This window comes from Lissotriton vulgaris, chromosome 11 (genome assembly GCF_964263255.1).
Source record: "Lissotriton vulgaris chromosome 11, aLisVul1.2, whole genome shotgun sequence".
Lineage (NCBI taxonomy): Eukaryota > Metazoa > Chordata > Amphibia > Caudata > Salamandridae > Lissotriton > Lissotriton vulgaris.
In genome coordinates this window covers 588,601,678-588,619,927 of record NC_141699.1, presented here as the reverse complement: position 1 = coordinate 588,619,927, position 18,250 = coordinate 588,601,678, and the positions used below count along the sequence as shown (strand labels likewise).

At 47.4% G+C, this 18,250-nt stretch overlaps 1 protein-coding gene across 1 annotated transcript in view; it reads right to left on the bottom strand.

The window, feature by feature from the left end:
* The window catches only part of DMTN (dematin actin binding protein), a 434,932-nt gene extending 417,052 nt beyond the window's left edge, over positions 1 to 17,880 (bottom strand). Inside the window, exon 1 of the mRNA XM_086943677.1 lies at positions 17,523 to 17,880. The gene's annotated coding sequence lies outside the window, so the exon portion shown is untranslated. The remainder of the gene's footprint in view (positions 1 to 17,522) is intronic.
* Between the last annotated feature and the right edge of the window lie 370 nt (positions 17,881 to 18,250).

The following is an 18,250-nucleotide window of genomic DNA, read 5'->3' as shown; positions in this document are numbered from 1 at the left end:
CACAAAAACAATGAATTGAGGGGCTTTTCTCCTTCTATGTGTGCAGCAGAATGCAGCACACATAGAAAGAGGAAAAACGAGGAGAAATAAAGATATTTCTCCGTGGTATGCCTCCGCTGGGGCGGTATAGGCTTTTGATGCATTCCCAGGTGTACATGTCCTTGTAAATCTGGAAATGCATCAAAATGCATGGGTGTTGCAAGGGAACACCTACCACAACTCCCATGAAATGCCTCTTTGACACAGAATAAGGCAAAGCAGCGACTTGCGTTGTGTTGCCTTCCTCTGCATCTACAAGATCATGAAAAGTCACATAAAGTGGTTTTCCGTGGCCTCGTAGATATGGGTCCGCACTCTGTGCTGCTACTGTGTCAAAAACGGTACACAACCGGGTGCAAGCTCCTTGTATCTATGCCCCCCAGTATTTAGATTTAACTACCGCACTTGCAGCGGTCCGGTTGATGAGTCTTCCCAGAAATTGGCTAGGCCTTACTCATATCACATTTTTTTTAACATAGATCAGCCACTTGACCTTCATGGAACATTGTAGATTTATGATGTCAATGAGGCCCTCTCTATAGGGGCGTAGCTCTTCAGTGCCCCAAATACGCACCCAGTGGAGTGATGGACTTAGAGCAATCAACAAAGAGACAGGGTTAACCCCTTCCCTGCTGTTGTCGGCCATTGGCCATTGCGAGCAATACCTCGCTGGTGCTGCGAACGTCCAACAACCGATGCGGCCCCACCCAATTCATGGAACCGCCGCACTGCCGCGAAATTGCGGCCTCAGCTAATGGGTTAAAATTAAGGTACAGTGTTGAAGGCACGAGAGTTGTCTCCCTCTCTACATAATAAGGGCTCTGATATAGTTGTTTTTACTGGTACCCAAAATACCTGTACAGCAATATCCCCATCATTCAGCTCTATGTAGAGACACACCCCTTGCTTGGGTCCTGTAGATCTCCATTGCAGGAAGAATCGGAAACCATGGTGCCTTTTTAGCAAACCTGAGGATTATCCCTGCTCTCTGATTTAACAGATGGGAGCTTTTGAGGATCTGTGGGGCCCAAGAGCCAGAATCCACCCGCCAGATCCCCAAGTAGTCAAAGTCTGTGACCCTTTCTAGTACTTCCCTTGCCAGGTTTACAGTTCCATTCACCCATTTCTTCCGGGAGTAAATCATCTGCTTTGTTTTGGAAGCATTCCTTTCAAGACCATGCTCAGAACAGACCAGATTAAATTTGTCCACGAGATTTTGGAGACCCACTCTAGGTTTTGCCAAAAAAAGGATATCATCAGTAAAGAATAGAGTCGAAACCTTTTGTCCTGCAAGAATGAGGGAATCATTAACACAATTAGTCAACAATTTGACACAATTGTTGATAAAGTGGAAGAAGAGAGCAGGAGGCAAAACACAACCCTGACCCAACCTGACTATCCCAGTCAATATCTGATGACAAGGGTTGTCATCAGATCTTGACTGGGATAGTTCTCAATCCGTGCCACATCAGACCCTAGCAAAATTCTCCTCGTGGAGGAGCATAAGTTTGAGTTGGGCGTTCCTTTTGAGTTAGGCAGAGGTGCTGCCAACCAGTGGAAGTGCAGGCCTGGCCTTTTTGTGCCCTATGTCAGTCCATCCACCATATTAAAAGTTTCCTACTTCTTTAGCAGGGCATTTTTGCCGAAACTGCATCTACTCTTGGCATTGTGGAGGCCCCACATCTGCCAGCATTGAAGGAAGACCACCCACTATTTTAAAAGCTCCCCGCTGCCCTGGCTGGGCATTTGCGCCAAACGTGTATCCAATGAAACAACTATAGCACCTATTGCAAATATGTAATGCATGACCAGCCCCCATGTCATGGCGGCTCGCTTTGCATTATTTTTGCGTTATAGAAACAATCTACTAAAGTGAGAGCTTGTTTCTGAAAAACAAAAGAGAAATATCCCTGACACAGTGGGAGTTTTCTTCCGGGATGTGGGAGACTTTTCTCAATTATCCAACTACCATGGTTTACAGTCTTTTTCTATGTGTTGGTCAAGGTTTTGTGCTGATGGTCCACGGCTGCGTGGGATGCTGCTAACCCTGGTGTTGCTGGCCTTCATCTGAGACTAGGGTTGGTATGTTAATAGGGTTGTCTGCTATTTTCTTTCGATAAGGAGTCTAGTTGTGAAGTGTTGCTTGAATAATTACTTGAAATCATCATTCAGTTCAAAGAAGTGGTCTTTCAGGCCCATTTGTGTTTCCTTTATGGTCTAGTCTGAATCTAGAGGAAGGGGAGTGGCACTGTAAATACAAGAATGGATTCTGATGTTGCCCAAATGCATTGCAACTGGGTAACTAAATGTACAGTGCATTGATCTTTAAGCAGGGCTGACTTATGGTGGCTTTATTCTAAATAGTTGCTTCTTTTTTTAACCATTTATTTTACATAGCCCACTAGGACAACTTACGTTCAGAGCAAATTTTGAGTCAGATATCTACGCTTATTAACAGCAATGTGAACCTGGCGACAATATTTCAAACGCCACTAGCTTCAAGAGAGACGATGTAAGGTTTTGGGACATGCTTGCCAAACTAATACCATATACTCTTATCTGTTATCACTCTCTTGGAGAATTATCCGTAAAAAATATTTAAGGAAACTCAGGTAACAGGCAGCCGTAAACTATCTCAGCCAAACAACAGGGTGTTGGGATATAAGTGGTTGAAAACCCAGTGGTGCCCTGTAGGTGTGATTTTCTTTACAAAAGACGCTGTATGTTAGAGTGACATAAATAACAATGAACAATGACAAAATATCATCTCGCCTAAATATAGTGTCCCAAATATCGTTTGCAAAATTAAAGCACCATTTGGTTTAGATTTCTATTATTAACTATAATGTATAATGAATGGGACGATATTTTCAAAAGTGATATTTAGAACACAATATTTTTGTCAGACGATGATGAGTTCATGATCTTCTGACATCAGATCATAAAGGATGCACATTCACTGTCTTTATATGCATTTTGCTCTGTTGATGTGCATTATTAGATACAGGATGCTCAGCAATCAAATTGCATTTAAGGTTATTCAGAATAAAGAGAATGAAGGGCAGAGAAGGTTCTGTCCCCTCTACCTATGATCGGCCTTTAGACTTTAGAGGCCTTCCAAATCCTAGATACTTCCGCAGCATCAGACCCCTCCCAATATGACAGTTACCTCCTGCCACACCACACAATTACTCGATATGAGCTACCTCTCCAAACACCATATACCTCCCAACCACTAGACAGTTCTGGAACCATCAGATACCTCACCAGCATTAGACAAGTTGTTAAATCAGACATCCCCCTACATCAAACACATCAACCAACATCAACACCTACATCATCATAGAGGCATCCCCCAAAACTAAGCCTCTCACCAGTCTCAGGCATTGCACCCTCCCATACAACAATAGCCACCCGTCCCACTAAAAATCTCCTGCTTGAGAGGTGCATGGGCAGTTGGACTTGGCATTGTTTGCTAATCAGCAGAGACGTTCTTCCTCTTTAGGTTATCCACTGGTCAGTTATTGTGTCATTCCCATTTTCCTCCCACTAACTATAGAACGTGGGAATGTTTCAGCCTACTTCTCCCTCTGGCTAACTTCACTGTGATTGACGGCATTCTGCCCTTTCTCAAGGTTCACATACAAAGCAGTTCTCTTCAGTGCCATGGACTAGTTTGGCAATGTGTGCTTTTTAAAACAAAACAAAAAGTTTTCTTTAGCCAATGCTTTTGTTTTAGATTGACGAGGGCCCAGCAGCTTGCCCAACAATACATTTATGCAAAAATAAATCAAAATAAGCATATACAGGTGGTGTTATGCCTAGACAAAGTTCCATTCACTTTGCACATGCACACTGAGAGGATAGTCCTAAAGTTGGTCAAAGGTGAGGAAGAGAAGGCTAGCAAAAACAGAGAAGTGGTGAGTAGAACGAGGAATGGGAGGAGTTTTGTTTTCTTGAGAACATTTGAAATCTCAAATACTTAAAGGGTTGAATGGGGAGGTAAGTACACATAGCAGAGTGGCAGATAGCACTCTCCTGCAGGCAGCATCCCTCCCTTGACGTTTTCTTTAGCAAATTAATAACAAATGACAGATGGAGGCAGAGAGTTGAATTCAGGTATCGAAATCGCCATTTCTTATAACTTTACACCAAATAATATGGGTTTAGGCCAACACATGTTTCACAACATAAAGAATTAAGGTCCTTCTTCAGGGCATAGGAAGTCATCAGTATGACAGGTTAAAAGATAATCTTCAATAGGAAGTTAACAGGTGAATCTGAGAATTGTCCATGCATGTTTAGGCGAACACAAAGAGTGGTAATGAAATGCATAATCAAGTACGTAAAAAATATTGGGTATAGTAAGTGCTTAATTTGTGAAAAAAAATGTGCCAGGGCCCAATGTTTTTTTCACAGAATTCCATTGCAGGCCATTGCAGCAATTAAAAATATCTTCAAGGTGAATAGCAGTAGGTTCAACTTGCAACCGCAGGGGATACACACTCTCTGAGCAGGAGAGATAATTTACTATTGCAGATGGAATTGACAACCTTTGGTTTAAACCGTTTTTATTGCATTAGATATTACGAATTCCTAAATGATTTACTGTCAGTAGCGGCCGGTGTCAGAGGAACGTGGCGGGGTGGGGAGACGACAAACAACGAAAAAAATGCAGGGGAAAAAAAAAAGAACTTGCCTCCAGTCCGCTGCATCGCCATCTTCTGCTCCTCTTGTGGCTCCACTGTAGGCAGAGGCTCCCAGACTCCCCTGTGGCCAGTCCTGAATCTGCTCTCGTGCAGCTTCAGGATTGGTCTGAGCAGCGATGATTTGTGCTCCTAGGAAGACTGGGAGCCTGTGCCTGCTGTCTCCAACCCAATAATGCAGCTGGGTTGGAGAGAGCATCAGCATGCATGACAGTTTGGCCAGCCTGAGACGGCCACCCAACCCGTCATGTGCACTGATAATAGTTCAAACCACTCCCTGTGGTGCCTTTTACCCCTCCCCCCTGTCTCCGCTCCCAAAATCCAGGGAAACAAAATAAAATGATAATAAGCCCAGGTTTATTATCGTTTTATTTTTATGCTGCTGGCAGGGGGGACGAGGCTCCTCCACCATAGCGGAGGAGTTACCCCTGTTTACCATACTGATTAGAATACTTTAAAATCACAACAGAAACTGCTACCTATATTTTAACTTTAACTCTTCATTCTGTCATAACTATAGATTTTGTAATGCTTTCTAGCATAGATAATGTTTTAACCATTTAATATTATACTGGTGTTTGTGTTTTATATGAGATATGGTTTCATTTATGCATACTTGTGTGATAGTTTTCATTAACTATACATGAAATGACGTGTTTTAGTGTCATAGTTGTGTTATTACCTCCCTAAAGCTTTGTAAAATGGGTCTCTATATCTCTACCATCTGGGCTCTAAATCTAGTAAATATGTGATTGGGAGATGTACACATTACATATGGGCAGATTATGTTAACAGAATGTTCATACATGGGACCAGGAGCCAATATGAGAGCACTTATATCACAACTCAACCTCAGACACCTCCGCCAGCCTTAGACACCTCCGCCAACCTTACAATCCTCCCACAATATCAGACACCTGCTCCAACGTCAGGCGCCAACCTCATAAACATTAGGCTATGTGGGCTAACTTTAATCATTGTGCCAACAGGAGGTCGTCACACCCCCACACAACATCTCCATCAACATCAATTCTCTCCAACGCCAGGCAACTCTCCTTCAACATCAGGACTCTAACTTTTCTTCCTTCAAGACTTGGTCCTCCAGTATCAGGACACTCACCCCAATATTAGAACTCTTACAAGACCTACTTGAGTTGCATCACAACTCTTTCGTCCAACATCTAAACTTTCAAATAACTTTGGATGCTTACATTCAGCAGCATGCAACCCTCCCACCAACATAAGACCCTACTCTGTTCAATGTCAGGTAGTTCCTGGGTAAAAATGCCTTAAGTTATACCATAGGTATGTCCTTTATGTGGTGGTCCATCCATTCTTAATTGTGCACAATTAAAGATGGAGGTGGCATTGTACTCCATACCTCCAGTGATCTGTTGATCTAATTTTAATCATACCTAGGTATCACCAAATACCTGTGGCACATCTTAAGGTATGTTTAACTAGGAACTGGACCACTGCCTTATTAACGTAATTAATATATCTTAGGACCTCCCTCATTAATTGAGGTTGAGTCCACCCTGGTAGTATCATCTTACCAGGGTGGGATGAGGTGGCCAATGATGAAGCATGCCATGTTACGTGGATGAGACCACATCATCCATATATATTTCCACCCAATAGTGGTTTGCACCTAAGAAAAATAACTAGGGTTAGGGAAATTCCCTTCCTAGTAAAGGTACATACCACACCTGATGTGTTTAGTAGCATGACCTTTCAACCTTGGCCGCACAATACTTCCATTGCTGGACTCCCCTATTTTGAGGACCGTACTTATTCTTCTTTATCAGACATTGGCCACAAGTGGGAGAGGGCAAAAAACAGAAAGGGGAAACAGGTAGAAAGAGAAAGGCAGAAAAATCCTCACTAAGGGAGAAAACAGGAACATGCACGAGTGGGATAAAGGTGCAGGGGTGTCTGATGCTGGATCAAAGAGGCATGAGGTCATTTTAAGACCAATATCCTTGGTACTCAGTGCGCTGATATTTAAAAGCATCTGCCGCGGGTTTCTGCGGAGAGCTTTGGGAACCGACACTCATTCTATCACAAATTAAGCACTGCAATTAGTGGATAGACAGAGACACTGGAATTACGTGATTCAAGGCAAATGGCCTTACAGAAAAATTGAAAACGGACAAGATTAAAGAGATGCATGAAACTGGCTAACCAACAATTTGGAGTGAGAAATTAGAGATCCTTTCTAATTCGCCATTGTAATTAAGGCTTCCAGTTTTCCATTTTTACACATTTTACAGATAAATACAGACAGAAAACAATATGTTTCCTACCTGTATTTATTTTTAAAAGCGGAAAAATACAGAAAATTGTGCTACTTGTGGGTGACTCTCCATGCTGACTTTCGTGAATTCCAGGACAGCAGCTGACCAGACAGACAGCATGGGGAGCTAAAAAACAGGTTGAGATGTCCCTAAATACAGGCTTAATTTGCTAAAACGCAACAGGCATCAAGGTATGAGTGCATTTTTATCAGTTAAACAAATGTGGCAATATACCATTTTACGACTCCATTTCTTCTCAAAACCAAAAATACATCTGGATAAATATCAATAAGATGGGCAAAAAATAAATCTGGATAAATACAGACAGAAATCTTACCAAAAAAAACACCATAAAACACAGAGACCTAGGGGTTGATTGCGATGCCATCCGAAAAGGCTCTGAAGGGGATTCGGATTTGGCGAATCCGATTTGAAACCTACATTTCCGAACGAATCGGACACCTTTCCAGACAACCTGTTAAGATGCAAGAAAACCATTCGGGCTGTCCGAATCGGTTCCAAATGGCATTTGGACAAAGCAAGTCATATGGAGCCATTTCGTACAACTCTATGGACATGGTTTCCGAACGAGCGATTACGATGATTGATTCGGACAGCTGTTCCGATTAGATTTGCCTGACACAAACGGCTGTCGGAATCTGATTTTGGAGGCCCGTAGCAGGTCCCCCTTCACCCTGAGGTCTCTGGTTGGGGCCTGTGGGGTTACCCATGGGACCCCGCTGTTAAACAATGCATAGTGTGTCAGGAACCATGGGGTACCCGTTACTAGCCCTGGGCGGAGTTGGCGGAGTGGGGCTTCGCGGAGCTACGCAAAGTGGGCGAGAAACTACGCCCACCTCCGCACTCCGCGTAGCCCCACTCCGCAAAACCACTGGCCGCCAGCCCCGCCACCCGCCTCCCTCCCGCCCTCCCTAAATACTTTAAAATAAAGGAATGAAATAATTTAAAAAGCACTTACCTTGCCGCCGCTGCCAGCCGCGTCCCCGGGGCTCGCTATCTTCCGTCTTCTTTAGTAATGCGCATGCGCGGGCGGCCGCGCATGCGCATTTTCTCGTGAAAATGCGCATGCGCGGCCGCCCGCGCATGCGCATTACTGAAGAAGACGGAAGACGGAAGATAACGAGCCCCGGGGACGCGGCGGGCAGCGGCGGCAAGGTAAGTGCTTTTTAAATTATTGCATTCCTTTATTTTAAAGTATTTAGGGAGGGCGGGAGGGAGGCGGGTGGCGGCCAGCTACGCTCCGTCTGCGGAGCGTGCGTAGTGCCGCCTGGCTCCGCCAGCTCCGCAAAATGCGGAGTGGGCGGCACTACGCACACTCCGTGCACGGAGCGTAGCTGGCCGCCCACCCCTACCCGTTACAGGGTACATGGTTTTCCCCAACAACCACTTTTTTCAATGGGAGCCTGTGCTCTCATTCGGAACACAGGTTTCCATTGAAGTCAATGGGAATCCGAGCAAATGATGTACGGAAGCATCGTAATCGGTCGGTCTGACTCACAGAACCCGATTAGTTCGGAAACTATTCCGAAACCGATTCGGTCGGAAGAGTTTCCTAACGAAATTGTAATCAGCCCCCTAGTTGTAATACAGTGGGTAAATTAGTGTTTTTTTAAGCACATTGGATGTATGAATCCATTAAAACCTGTGTGCCAGTCTCCGCGCCACCTGAACAGGGACTAGAAAGAAGTAACTTGGCAATCGGTGGAAGGAGGAGGCCTCTGCGCCATGGGGTTCATCCATGGGCATTGTGAACCCCCCACTTTTGCAGCTACAGTGGGGTGAGATTCTTTAACAGCCTCTCCTGTCTGCAACTCGCAGACAAAATCTCATCATTAATGCTGTAAAGTAATTCAACATCAACTGAAAGGCAAGCACCAGGAAGAATGAAAGATGTGAAATCAGACATGGGAAAGGGGGAAGGAGTACTGAATGAGAGGAAGGGTGAAAGGAAGAAAAGAGGTTTGGGTGATTAAATGAGTGGTGAAAGGGTGAGTGCATCAATAGATTGGATGGACAGGTGAAAGGATGGCAGAATAAAGGGTTGAATAGGTGAGTGGACAGACAAAATGATTGAAGAGTAAATGGATGTAAAGGTGGATGGGCAGGTGGAAGGATTGCAGAGTAAGGGATGGATGGTCGAGTGGAAGAAAAAAGATGAGTGAATGGATGGTAGTATGGATGTATGGATGATGGATGGCAGAATGGATGGCTGAATGGATGGATGACAGAGCAGATGAGAGGATGCATGCCTGAATGGATGGATGGATGGCAGAGCGAATGAATGAATGGCATGGTGGATGGAGAAACTGATGGATGGCAGCGTGGATGGATGGAAAGTTGGAAGGATGGATAGGTGGGTTGATGGCAGATTGATGGACAGGATGTGGAAAAATTGACCGATCAGATGAAGGAATGAATGTGTGACGGAATGTAAATGTAAAATAGTGGATATCTGTGAGCTGATGGAAGGGTGAAAGGATGAATGGATAAATGCTTGGACTGAAGAGACAAGGGAGCTCTTCTAGAGCGGGTTGTGCTCGCCTGCTTCTCCTGCTCGCTTAGTGCCATCAGACTTTTGCTCAAAGTGGGGGGTATCTTAATTTTCTGGCTATGCCCTTGGGTGCTTCAGTTTGCAGTGGGTGCTATGCTGGCTGTTCCTGTTATCAGAGATGGAGAGAGATTAGAGAGAGGGGGGAGGTGGTGCTTGGGGATACAACTGGCAGAGGGAGGCGGGAGAGGATGAAAAGTAAGCGAGAGAGTGGAAGAAGAGATACACGACAAAAAAGAAAAAGTGGTGGAGGTTGTGGTTGGAGCTTGGTGTAGTATCCGGCTGGATACATTCTAGTGTTTAGCCTGTGATGTAAGACACTCTACACCCACCCGCCACAGACGTCACCAGTCAGGCGACCCTGTTAACAAAAGGGGCCGGGCGCGCGTGCCCTGGGCCAGTTTTCCAGGACCATAACCTCAGGTGTCTGTTAGTGCCACCATGTGGGCCTGAGCCCGAACACCACAATTGGGAAAACGGAGTAAGGCTAGAGAAGAATGGCGGGAGAAAGGTGGCTCGGATGAGGAATGGAAGGTTGTGGGATGGGCAACGGAGAGACAGTCGGGGTGAAAGGACGGACAGGGAAAGAGGCAGTGGTGAACTAAGAGATTGTGGAAAGAGGGTGGGTGGCTTTTAAAATGAGAGACCAGTGTGCAGATAGAGGGGGCCTTTTGTCAGACATGCGTCACTCATAACTGAAAACAGTCCCCATACAAACACAGGGGTCCTGAGATTCGCGTCGCCCCCTTCACGCCGTCAAATATAACAGCAGCGGTGTCTATCGGCGTCGTTATCACGGATATGAAGGAAGTTGCGATCTTATATCAGCTTTATATTCTGGAGCGGGGGTGCTGAGTAGGGCGCCTGAGGGGCTGGAGGCCGCTGCACCCTAGGGGCTGCCGGGATCAATGCTCCGAGCTTGACAAAGACCAGTTTCAAACGCACTCATTTTTCGTCCTGAAAAGTGACAGTCCATGAATTATGGACGGCAGCCTTGAAATGAAGGGCACGGCTCGAGACACCACAGATGCGCCGCTGCGTCACGTCAGATTACGGGCCAGCGTCCTCGAGTCAATCAACTCTGAGAGTCAGCTGAGGACCCCAGCCTCCACTCCACTGTGCTCCCCAAAAGGACAGTGCCCACCTCGCCATAACAGACCATAGCACTCCAGTTCACCAATGGAGCCCACAGCCGTCCCATGTCACCATATCCCACCTCCTCCCCAATAGCCAGCACAGCAGGGCCCCCCTTACCACATCAGAGCCCACCCCACTCGAGCTCACTTCACCAGAGCCTGCCGGACTACACCAGAGCCTCTCTAGCCAGGTCCCGCCTCGACCCTGTCAGAATCCACATCATCCAATTGGGCTTAATTTGTAAAAAAAAAAAAAATGTACAGTTGCACAAAATGTTTGTTATGAGACTGCAACTAATTCCCTCCCAGTTCGCAATGCCCTCTTCCTTCTAAAGGTCATTGCCCACTTCTCCCGACGGGCACCACTCACTTCTGTATAGAGAGTGTCAAAGCCAGATTGCAGAGCCAGCAGGCAAAACCAGCAAGCCAGTTTCCCACAGTGTGTGTGTGTGTGTGTGTGTGGGGGGGGGGGGGGGGGGGGGGGGAGGCAGGGGGCGGGTAGGGAGACTTAGAAAAATGTTCCCATGGCACTTTCCATATCTTAAGAGCTGTGCAACTCCTTCACAAAATTTTCCATAGAACAGTAATTACAATAGGCACACATGACAATAACTTTGTATGCTCTGCAAAGAGGCCAAGGATTGAATGGGCACTATTGAGAACATCTGTATGACACAGTGACTTTCGCTAATGGGGACTCGCACTGCCTTCCCTCATCTTAAACTACAGAGCTCTCACGCATGCTGTCATAAACACTCAGCCATCTCTAGAACTCCGAAACCTAAAGGTGGCTCAGATTGCAATATGCACTATATAAGACTCATATGTTACACGAAAAACAAAACTGCAGAAACACATCACCTGAGAAAAGAAATCACTCTTAGGAAAAAAAGGAGTCCACATACCATGCAATATGCAGTAGAGCGTAAAAGCATTACAAACTTGAATGAACATAAAGGTTGTTGCACATATTGTTGAGAAAGAAATAATGTTCTTTCCTTTGAAACATAAGGGCTTCAAAGAAGGGCCCACTTTCAAAGTTTGTTTTTAATTTGAAAACTGTTGGTGCTAACCACCACCATCCCCCATAAAAACACTGTCTCACAAACTTTCACACTCACATATTCTCTTTCTCTCTAACTCTTCTGTCTCTTTCTCTCTTATTACAATGACAGGCAGCTCAATCATTTTTAATTTAAACAAGCATTGGAAATGCAATAGGTCTCGCACCATTAGAGTTAGTGCTTTTAGAATTGTTTATGGGTTTTTTTGTAAATGTTTAGCATTTTTGTTTCCTGTAGCCAATGCTAAAGTATTACAAATAAAAAAAGCCATAAACATTTCTAAAAGCTCTAACTGAAATGGTCTGAGAACTATTGCACTGTGTGAGGGTGAGGGTGAGTGTGAGTGAGGGTGAGTGAGGGTGAGGGTGAGGGTGAGTGAGGGTGAGGGTGAGGGTGAGTGAGGGTGAGTGAGGGTGAGTGAGGGTGAGTGAGGGTGAGGGGTTGAGGGTGAGGTGTTGAGGGTGAGGTGTTGAGGGTGAGGTGTTGAGGGTGAGTGAGGGTGAGGGTGAGTGAGGGTGAGTGAGGTGTTGAGGGTGAGTGAGGGTGAGGGTGAGTGAGGGTGAGGGGTTTTGGGTGAGTGAGGGGGAGGGGGAGTAGTTGAGGCTGAGTGAGGGTGAGTGAGAGTGAGGGTGAGTGAGGGGTTGAGGGTGAGGGGTTGAGGGTGAGTGAGTGAGGGTGAGGGTTTGAGGGTGAGTGAGGGTGAGGGTGAGTGAGGGTGAGGGGTTGAGGGTGAGTGAGGATGAGTGAGAGTGAGGGTGAGTGAGGGGTTGAGGGTGAGGGGTTGAGGGTGAGGGGTTGAAGAATCATTTCAGACAAGATGGCTGGCTACTTAGTTATACCAGGATGAACATTTTTTAATTGCTGTTTGTTCAGGAGCCCAAGTGTCCATAAGGCAAGGTAAGTCAGCAAGTTTCACGCAATACCACTATTTTTTGTGAAGGTAAATATATAAAAAAATATAGGGACAAAATTCCTGTCATGCTGGTGCAAAGTTGCTATTGTTGGACAATTTTATTAAAAGCTTGCCCAAGTTACACCCGATTTGCAGCAATAAACAGATGCGTGCATTAGAAAGTATTATCATCAATTAAATGCAAGTAAACAAATAATGTTTTTGTTGATTTGAACGTGCAAAGCAATCTTGCGCATACCAAGCATTCGCCAAATTTGCAAGGTGCAGAACAGAGCATGAGGCTCACTCCAAGAGGGCACCATGGCAATGTGAATTTACCTTCAGATAATGTGTCATTGAAAACCACCCCCCTTGGCGCCGTAGCCAATAACATGCGGGCTAAACCTGAGTACAGCAAGAATATTGTTAAGGCCGTAGCAGCAGATGGATGCAGAGAAGCATTTCAATGGATCGCCCAAACTCACACAAGCCGCTGGCGTTGTTTTACTTGCGTCCATTTACTGGCCTTTAGCAGCTTTTAAAACTGTGTCACGAGATTAACACAAAAATACTTTGTTTTTTTTCCTGGTCTCTCACTATCCGTTCAGCAAATGTATCACATTTTAGTTTTCAGAGAGGGCTGGCTGATAGTAGGAGATATGTTTTCATGTTTTCGAGTTTAGATCTACAAATCAGGCTCTAGCAGGAATTAATTTAGTTTAAACAGATGATACTGTGAGTAAAAGTTACATTTAAACCATTCACTGTATCATTGTCTGTGTTTTCGTGCGTGAAATTAATTAAATTGTTCGGTCCGTCGGTCAATTTAAAATTGCAGTCTATTTTTGAAGCATTTCTCAGCTTGGAGTTTTTAAAATATGGTCACCCTAGTTCAGGCTCCTACCCTACGCTAGTTTAAAGCACTCCGACTAACCCTCAATAGCCCTCCTTATACAGGCCCCTTCCGTTGCAATCTTTGAAAAGCCCCCATCTCCCTGCTGTGGGAGCCGGAGGATAAAGACTGGAAAGGCCGCTCCTCCCAGAGCTCTGAGATTGCTGACATGGCCGGGCTGCACGCTCTGTTCCTGCTGTTGGTGAGTGTTTATTTCACCAGTGTTAAAAGGCTGCCTCAATTCCGGTGTACTCTCTTCCCTGGTTAGAGGTTGGTGTCTTGTTTCAAGAGAGGAGTTTTCGGACGTGGAATAAAAACATTTTTTTCCTGCACTAGTTGGAAGCGCTAAAGCAGATCCCTCCAGCAGGAAAAGAGGCGTGCCACAGGCTGCTAAAGGCCAGTAAATGGAGGGAGAGCGGGCTTTAGCACGGCGTCAGTGTTGGCATTGATGGGGGGTAGGGGGGAAGTGGGGATTTAAAAAAAAATGCGACACGGCGGGCAGGGGAGGGGGCGGAGCGGGTAAAATAAACAAACGAGACGGAGGGAGGAGAGGGGAGGGGGGAGGAGAAATGCGACACAGCGGGAAGGGGAGGGGGCGGAGCGGGTTAAATTAAACAAACAAGACGGACGGAGGAGAGGGGAGGGGGGAGGAGAAATGCGACACAGCGGGAAGGGGCGGAGCGGGTAAAACAAGACGGACGTGCACGCGCTTTTAAGCTCAATGCGCATGCACATTGAGCTTAAAAGTCACGGGCACTGCAAGGAATCGCCACGATTCCTTGCAGTGGATAAAGAGTGGATAAGCCCCCATAGTCTCGCTTGCTCGATGCGCATGCATCCAACAGTAGAGCCAAGCTCACCAGAACCAACATCACCACTGCCCACCTCACCCACCACAGATCACAACAGTAGAGCCAAGCACACCAGAACCAACATCACCACTGCCCACCTCACCCACCACAGATCACAACAGTAGAGCCAAGCTCTCCAGAACCAACATCACCACTGCCCACCTCACTCCGCCACAGATCACAACAGTAGAGCCAAGCTCACCAGAACCAACATCACCACTGCCCACCTCACCCACCACAGATCACAACAGTAGAGCCAAGCTCCCCAGAACCAACATCACCACTGCCCACCTCACCCACCACAGATCACAACAGTAGAGCCAAGCTCACCAGAACCAACATCACCACTGCCCACCTCACTCCGCCACAGATCACAACAGTAGAGCCAAGCTCACCAGAACCAACATCACCACTGCCCACCTCACTCCGCCACAGATCACAACAGTAGAGCCAATCTCACCAGAACCAACATCACCACTGCCCACCTCACCCACTGCAGAGCCCAATTCACCACAACTTATGTCAACACAACAAAGCCCACGTCAATCCACCCGAGATCACAACCGTAGAACCCATGTCACCAGAGCCCTGCACCGTACTGCCTTCCAAAGCCAATGCCACCTTTCACAATTAGAAGCTACTCTAGACGAGGCCATTTCACATGAGGCCGCTTTACCACATCAGGCCCCATAGATTACTCAGAACCCATCTCACCAGAAGAGAGGCCTCCTTGCTGCACCGGAGAGGACTACAGTAGAACCCACCTCACCAGAGACCACATCACCACACCAGAGCCTACTTCACACTGCCAAAGATCACTACTACAGAGCCCAACTCACCAGACCTGACATCACCACATGAGAGTCCACCTGACCCTGCCGGTGACCACAATAGGAGAACCCACCTCACACTACAGCTCACTTCACCTCACCCGGGATCCCCACTACAAAGCGCAACACATCAGAGCCCCATCACCATGTTAGAGCTAAGTCCACCTCACCATGGAAGAGACCACATAGAACTCTCAAAACCCACCTCACCACGGAAGAGACCACCCTGAACTCACAAAACCTACCTCGCCACGGAAGAGACCACATTGAACTCACAAAACCCACCTTGCCACGGAAGATACCACATAGAACTCACAAAACCCACCTCGCCACGAGAGAGACCACAGAGAACTCACAAAACCCACCTCGCCACGGAAGAGACCACATAGAACTCACAAAACCCACCTTGCCAAGGAAGATATCACATAGAACTCACAAAACCCACTTCACCACGGAAGAGACCACGTAGAACTCACAAAACCCACCTCATCATGGAAGAGACCACATAGAACTCACAAAGCCCACCTCACCACGGAAGAGACCACACTGAACTCACAAAACCCACCTCGCCACGGAAGAGACCACACAAAACCCGCCTCGCCACGGAAGATACCACATAGAACTCACAAAACCCACCACACCACGGGAGAGACCACAGAGAACTCACAAACCCCACCTCGCCACAGAAGAGACCACATAGAACTCACAAAACCCACCTTGCCAAGGAAGATATCACATAGAACTCACAAAACCCACATCACCATGGAAGAGACCACAGAGAACTCACAAAACCCACCTCACCACGGAAGATACCACATAGAACTCACAAAACCCACCTCACCACGGAAAAGACCACACAGGACTCACAAAACCGACCTCACCACGGAAGAGACCACACAAAACCCGCCTCGCCACGGAAGATACCACATAGAACTCACAAAACCCACCACACCACGGGAGAGACCACAGAGAACTCACAAACCCCACCTCGCCACAGAAGAGACCACATAGAACTCACAAAACCCACCTCACCACGGAAAAGACCACACAGGACTCACAAAACCGACCTCACCACGGAAGATACCACATAAAACTCACAAAACCCACCTCACCACGGAAGAGACCACACAGAACTCACAAAACCCACCTCACCACGGAAGAGACCACACAGAACTCACAAAACCCACCTCGCCACAGCCCACTTAACCACACCACAGCCTTCTTCACCCCGCCTTACATCCGTTTCACAGGACTCACTTCACCAGAGCACAATCACCACATCGGAGCCAACCTCACCATGTAAGAGCCCACGCAGAGCACACAGAACCAACTTCATCACAGCCCACCTCACCCAACCTAACATCACCATTAAAGAACTCACCCCACCAGAGCCCATCACCCCCACGCCAGAGCCCACCTCAAGGCATTAGAGACAACGTAGAACACCCAGAACCCACCCCACCAGAGTCTTCTTCACCACACTAGAGCCTACTTAACCCCGCCTGACATCACCACTACAGAGTTCACGTCACCACCAGAGCCCCGCTTCAGAGTCCACCTCACCACGCCGAAGCCCACGTGGAACACCCAACACCCGCTCCAGCACAGCTCATCCCACTTCACCTCCCCAAAAACGACTCACCCTGCCCAACAGTACAACTGCTGAGCTCGACCCAGCTTAGTCGCCATCACCACGCCAGAGCACTCCTCGCCACGGCACGGCCCACGAAGAACACCCAGCTCACCACAGCCCACTTCACCACTAGTGCTCGCTTCACCAGAGGCCCCATTACTACGTCAGAGCCAGCTCCTCTTCCACACCACAGCCCTCCTCACCCTAAACCCTCCTCATGAATCCCACAATGTTCTCGAAATTTCCACGCCCACGCTTTCGACCCACTCATTCGCCCACCCAGAGTGATGAGGGATTCGAAGGAACCGCTACTGCTATCTTGTCATGAAACAAGCGAAAAAATTAATATTACACTATGTTTGATAGATATGTACAGTCACGTAAAATAGGCTGCGCCAAGAATCCCGCCAATGCCCCCACATACAGGACGGACCTGTTATAAAGCATGCTTTTGGAGTGGGTATCACATGTGTGGAATTTTCTCTCTCGTGAACTGCAAGTTCTCAAACCTCTGGAAACTGGCCCTAATGCAGTTTAGGGCGCTTTATAAAACGCAGTTAATAAAGACTCGCAGAAAGCATTCACGCAAACTCCTTCCCCCTTTACACCTCACCTGAGGCTAAGCTGGTGCTAAATTCTACTTTGGCCTCCACGGAAGGCAAGGGCGCCTCGATGCAGTACCTCGTCTTCGAGCGCTATCTGGAGTCCTTCCCGTGAGGGGCGGTTCACGTGGGTTCACTCCGAGGGCTCACCGCAGACTCACGGGCTCCGCTCCTTCTGTGGTGGGAGGGGGTCCCTACTGTGGAGGATACACCAAACACCCCTAAATGGCGTGGACTCCCCTCGAAGAAATTGCGCTCCCCAAATATTCCGACCGGGGGTCCCCTCTGGTGCCCGGGCGCCGCAGCAGGTTGAGCCGTTCCCGTGGTGGGCAGGGTGTGTGCTTCTGGGAGGGTGCGATAGCGCCTCCTGCCTCCCCCGCCAGAGGACCGTGACAGCGCGATATTCCGCCCTCGCCTTCCGACACCGCCCCCAGGACCAATGCTGGCGCGTTCATACACCAGCTCAAAAGAGGGCGACACCAGCGGGCATGGATCTGCCACACTCACCCTCTCGGGCGATCCAGGGCAGAGGCTTCGAGACAAATTTCATACAACAACAAAAAAGTAACAAATTGCACCTGTTTATAGACGCTATATGCGGAGTAGCCAAGGAACGAATGGGCATTGAATTCAAGTTAGCATTAGTCAAGGACGGGAGGCGCTGGCGCGAATGAGACGCGAGAGAAGTCACCAGTGGTGGGTAGTGAGAGAAGCTGGCACGGATAAGTAGAGTGGAAAG